Source organism: Aethalodelphis obliquidens, unplaced genomic scaffold, assembly GCF_003676395.1.
Source record: "Aethalodelphis obliquidens isolate GAN/ISIS:26980383/991018 unplaced genomic scaffold, ASM367639v1 scaffold65, whole genome shotgun sequence".
Lineage (NCBI taxonomy): Eukaryota > Metazoa > Chordata > Mammalia > Artiodactyla > Delphinidae > Aethalodelphis > Aethalodelphis obliquidens.
Window position 1 is genome coordinate 8,719,120 of NW_020838009.1, and position 6,263 is coordinate 8,725,382.

A 6,263-nucleotide genomic window follows, 5' to 3' on the forward strand; every position below is an offset into this window, starting at 1 on the left:
CCAGTTCTTGGCATAAAATCTTCTAAAACCCTTGGAATTTCCTGAGTATTATTCATAATAAGCCCCTTTCAACCATACCTGAGTTTATGCTAATGAGGTGACTCTTGGTGGGCTGTAGATCACTTCAGGATGGGGGCTAGTTGCTAGAGGAACCAACCATGTGAATAGAGGATTGGAACTTTTTAGCCCCACCCCCTGACCTCTGTGGAGGGGAGGGGGCTGGAAATTGAGTTAATCACCAATAGCCAATGATTTAATCCATCACGTCTACATATTTGAACCTCCATAAAAACTCTTAAGTGATGGGGTTTGGAGAGCTTCCAGGTTGGTGAATGTGTGCTGGGAGGGTGGCACATCCCAAACTCCTTGGGGACAGAAAATCCTGTGCTGAGGATCCTTCCAGACCTCACCCTATGTACCTCTTGGTCTGGCTGTTCATTTGTATCCTTTATAATAAACCAGTAATAGTAAAGTTTATCTCCAAGTTCTGTGAGCTGTTATAGCAAATTACTGAACCTGAGTTGGAGTCATGGGAACCCCCAGTTTGTAGCCAAATCAGACAGAAGTATGGGTAACCTGGGGACTCAAAAATTGTGACTAGCCTCTGAAGTAGGGGAATTGAGATTTTAATCTGTGGGGTCTGTGCTAACTCTGGGTAGTGAGTGTCAGAAGTGAAATAAGTTGTAGGGCACCCAGTTGGTGTCTACAGAGAACTGGCGAATTGCTTGGTGTGGAAAACCCACACATAGATATTATTGTAAATTGAATTGATTTCTCAGTTTTCTTTTCTAATTATTCATCACTGGTATATAGAAACAACTGATTTTTGCAATTTTGCTGAATTTGTTGATTCACTCTAGTAACTTTCTTGTACATTCCTTGGGATTTTCCATGTGTAGGATCATGTCACCTGCAGATAGTTTTACTTCTTCATTCCCAATTTGGATGCCTTTTATTTCTTTTCTTGTTTAATTGCTCTGCTAGAATTTCTAGTACAGTGTTAAATAGCAGTGGTGAAAGCAGGCATTCTTGTCTCATTCATGAAATTACAAGTAAAAAGCTTTCAATCTCTCATCGTGAAGCATAATGTTAGCTGTGGTTTTTTTCATAAATGCCCTTTATCATGTTGAGGAATCTTCCCTCTATTCCTAGTTTTTCTGAGAGTTTTTATAATGAAAGAGTGTTGGCTTTTGTAAATGCCTTTTCTGTATCAATTGAGATGACAGTATGTTGTTTTTTTCTTCTACTACTGTGATATATTACATTCATTTTTCTCTTATGTTGAACCCTTGCATTTCTATTATAAATTCCACTTTGTCATGGTATATAATCCTTTTAATGTGCTCAGTTTGGTTTGCTAGTATTTTGTTGAGGATCTTTGCATTGATATTCATAACGGATTGATTTGTAATTTTCTTTTTTGTGATGGTCTTAATATGGCTTTGGTATTAGGGAAATGCTGACCCCATAGAACGAGATGGAAAGTGTTCTCCTAGTTTATTTCTTTGAAGAGTTTGAGAAGGACTGGTGTTAATTGTTCTTTAAATTTTTGGTAGAATTTACCAGTGAATCCATATGGTCCTCAACTTTTCTTTGTTGGGAAATTTTTGATTACTGATTCAATGTTTTTACTTGTTATAGGTCTAGTGAGATTTTCTGTTTCTTCAGTCAATTTAGGTAATTTGTGTGTTTCTAGGAATTTGTCCGTTTCATCTAGGTTATCCAATTTTAGAACCCAAAGAAGGATTCCAGTTTTTTTGTTGTTGTTGTTTGTTATATTTATTTTTGGCTGTGTTGGGTCTTCGTTTCTGTGCAAGGGCTTTCTCCAGTTGCGGCAAGTGGGGGCCATTCTTCATCACGGTGCGCGGGCCTCTCACTGTCGCGGCCTCTCCTGTTGCGGAGCACAGGCTCCAGACGCGCAGGCTCAGTAGTTGTGTCTCACGGGCTTAGTTGCTCTGTGGTATGTGGGATCTTCCCAGACCAGGGCTCGAACCCGTGTCCCCTGCATTGGCAGGCAGATTGTTGACCACTGCGCCACCAGGGAAGCCCTCCAGTTTTTTCTTCTGTTAAACCTTGGCTATTAGGAGCTAGGGAGTGAGAAAATGTGTATGTATGCATGGATAGTTGAATATAAATATATAAAAATGTATTTTTATTTATAAAAGTGCAATTTGATTTAGGACTTCGACCTAACAAATTCAGCTAGCAAAGCAAGATATTTTCCTTCTTAAAAGAAAATGAATTTTTTTTAATTTTTAAGATTGTTTTTAATTATTTGAACAGGCAGCACGTCACATGGTTCACAATTCAAAAGATAAAAATGAGCTTACAGTGAGCAATCTCCATCCAACTCATGTCCTCCAGCCTTCTAGTTCCCCCTTTGCACATGGAGCCCTGTTGTCAGTTTCTTTTGTGTCCTAGATATGTTACATGTATATGTGATGGGTTTTAAAGTGTGTCCACACATTATTAGGGCCCCCTCCCTTCAAGAGGTGTAGGTTTCATCCCTCCTCTTGGTTATGGGCTGGACTTAGTGACTCCCTTATAACTAATAGAACATGACAGAAGTGATAGTGTGTAACATCCAAGACTAAGTCATCAATATATTTTGTGACCTCCTCCTTGCTCTTTCTTGGATCAATTGCTCTGCGGCAAGCCAGCTGCCATGTTGCAAAGACACTGAGGAACTGAGGCCTCCCGGTAACAGCAATGTAAGAAACTCATCTTGGAAGTAGACAGACCCTCCAGCCCCAGTGAAACTTTCAGATGACTGCAGCCTGGATAACACCTTTTTTTTCTTTTTAAAGAGTTTCCGGGTTTCTATTTTATTTTATTTTTTTGGCCACGCCGTGCAGCTTGTAAGATCTTAGTTTCCCAACCAGGGATCAAACCCATGCCCCCAGCAGTGGAAGCATGGGGTCCCAACCACTGGACCGCCAGGGAAGTCCCAACATCTTATTTTTAAAAATTGAGATATAATTCATATACCATATAATTTTCCCTTTTGAAGTATAAATATAGTGGTTTTTAGTATATTCACAAAATTGTGCAACTCTCACTGCTGTATAACTTCAGAACATGTTCAGTACCTCCAAAAGAAGCCTCATACCAATTCACTCCCCATTTCCCCACCCCCAGCCCATGGCAACCACTAATCTACTCTTAATTTCTATGGATTTGCCTGGAAGTTTCATATAAATGGAATTGTATAATATATGGCCTTTTGTGTCTGGCTTCCTTCACTTAGCATAATGTTTTCAAGGTTCATCCATGTTGTACTTCATTCCTTTGTATGGCTGGATAATATTCCAGTATATGGATAGTACCACATTTTGTTTATATATTCATCAGTTTATGAACATTTGGGTTATTTCCATTTTTTAGTTATTGTGAATAATGCTGCTATGAAATGTATAAAAATTTTTGTGTGAACATATGTTTTCATTTCACTTGAGTATATTACTTAGGAGTGCAATTGTTGGGGTCACATGGTAACTTGATGTTTAACTTTTTGAAAAATTGCAAAACTGTTTTCCAAAGTAGCTGCGCCATTTTACATTCCAACCAGCAATGTATGGGGATTCCAGTTCCTCCACATTCTCACCAAAACTTGTTATTAACTGCCTTTTTTGATGACGCCATCCTAATATGTGTGAAGTGGTATCTTATTGTAGTTTTGTTTTGCATTTCTCTGGTGGTTAAGGATGTTGAGCATCTGCTCATGTGCTTATTAACCATTTGTATATATTCTTTGAAGAAATGTCTACTCAAATCCTTTGCTCATTTAAAAACTGGGTTATTTATCTTTTATTGTTGAGTTGTAAGAATTCTTTATATATTCTGATTTCTACGACCTTATCAGATACATGATTTGCAAATACTTTCTCTCATTCTATCAATTGTTTTTTCACATTTCTGATAGTGTCCTTTGAAGCACAGAGTTCTAAGTTTTGATGAAATCCAATTTATGTTTTTTAAAATTCTGTAGTTTTACCTCACATGTTTAGGTTCTTGACCCGTTTTGTGTTAATTTTTGTATGTTGTGTGAGGTAGTGGGTCCAATTTCATTCTTTTGTGTGTAGATATACAGTTATCCCAGCCCCATTTGTTGAAGACTGTTCTTTTCCCCATTGAAAGGTCTTGGCACCCTTGTAGGAAATCAGTTAATCATAAATGTAAGGGTTTATTTCTGGACTCTGAATTCTATTCCATTAACTTATGCCTATCCTTATGCCAGTATTACACAGTCTTGATTACTGTAGCCTTATAGAAAGTTTTAAAATCAGGAACTGTGTGTATTCCAACTTCGTTATTCTTTTTCAAGATTGTTTTGGTTATTCAGGTCTTCAGTATTTCCATATGAATTTTTAGGATCAGCTTGTCAGTTACTGCAAAAAAAAAAAAAAAAGCAGTTGGGCCTTTAAAAGGGATTGCATTGAATCCATAAATCAATTTGTGGACTTCATTAGTTTCCTAGGGCTGCCATAGTAAAAACCACAAACTGGGTGGCTTAAAACAATAGAAATTTATTGTCTTATAGTTCTGGAGGTTAGAAGTCTGAAATCAAGGTGTCTTCAGCGCCATGCTTCCTCTGAAACCTATAGGTGAATCGTTTCTTGTCTCTTCCTGGCATCTTTTTATAAGGACACCAACCATATTGATTTAGGGGCACACCCTATTCCAGTATGACCTCATCTTAACTAATTACATTTACAAATGATCCTATTACAAATAAGGTCACATTCTGAGGCACTAGGGTTAAGATGTGAACGTATCGTTTTGGGCAGGACACAGTTCAACCCTTAACAGGGACTACTGTGTGCCTAACAGTATTAAGTCTTCCAATGCATGAACATGGGATATTTTTCAACTTATTTATTTCAGTGATACTTTGTAGTTTTCAGTATACAAGCCTTGTACTTCTTTATTCCTAAGTAATTTTATTCTTTTTGATGCTATTATAAATGGAATTTTCTTAATTTCATTTTTTAAAATTGAAGTGTAGTTGATTTACAATATTGTGTTAGTTTCGGGCGTACAGCAAAGTGATTCGGTTATACATATATATGTGTGTGTATATATATTCTTTTTTTCGATTCTTTCCCATTATAGTTTATTACAAGATTTTGAATATAGTTCCTTAACTTCATTTTTTGATTCTATAGCAATAGACTTGACTTTTTTTCTTTTTGGCTGCACTAGGTCTTACTTGCAGCATGCGGGATCTTTTATTAGTTGCAGCATGTGAACTCTTAGTTGCCGCATGTGAGATATAGTTCCCTGACCAGGGATCGAACCTGGGCCCCCTGCATTGGGAGCACAGAGTCTTAGGCAGTGGACCACCAGGGAAGTCCCTACACTTGATTTTTATATGATTGAAATTGTATCTTGCAACCTTGCTACTGTTGGGGAGAAGGACATTTCCCCCCTACCCTTCTTTTGTTCTTCAGGCTGGTATAATAATTAAATTGACACAAAACAGATTAACAGGAGGAAAAAAAAATAATTTGTACACGTGGAGGTCTCATAGAAATGGGACCCTCAAAGTGACCAAAGCAGGCTGTTATTATATCATTTTTAAACAAAGAAACAATTATTTGTGAAAATTTAAAAAAGGGTCTTGTGCTTGGGGTTGCAGAGTAATAAAGAAGTAGCAAAATGTGTTTATACAGCTTTCTTAGCCTTGAATTCTCTAGCTCTGATGATAAGGATGCTTTCTATCTTCTTGGTATAGGGAGGATACTTACACATGGGAGATTTTTTCCCCCCCCTTTCAGGGGGAAATAGGTCAGAGTATTTTTTATATCATTTTTTTCTGCTAGCTGTTTCTTAAGTAATTTTAATTCAAAAAAATCAATATGCCGTGTGACATACCTTGTGGTGGCCTGCTCTGAGCCCCAACCCTAGCTCTAATGGGTTTTTGTGTGTGTGTATTCCTTAAGATTTTCTATATACAAGATTATATTATCTGCAAATAGACATAATTTTTCCTTTCCAATCTGTAGGCCTTTTCTTTCTTTTTCCTTTTTTTGCCTATTTGTCCTAGTGTCTCCAGTACATTGCCTCAGAACAGTGTTGAATAGAAGTAGTGAGAGCAGATATCTTTGATCTTAGGGAGAGAGTTTCCAGTATTTCACCATTAAGCATGATGTCAGCTGTGGGTTTTTTGTGATGCCCTTTATCAGGTTGAGGAAGTTCCCTTCTATTCCTAGTTTATTAGTGTTTTTATCATAAGAGAGAGTTGAATTTTGTCAAATGCTTTT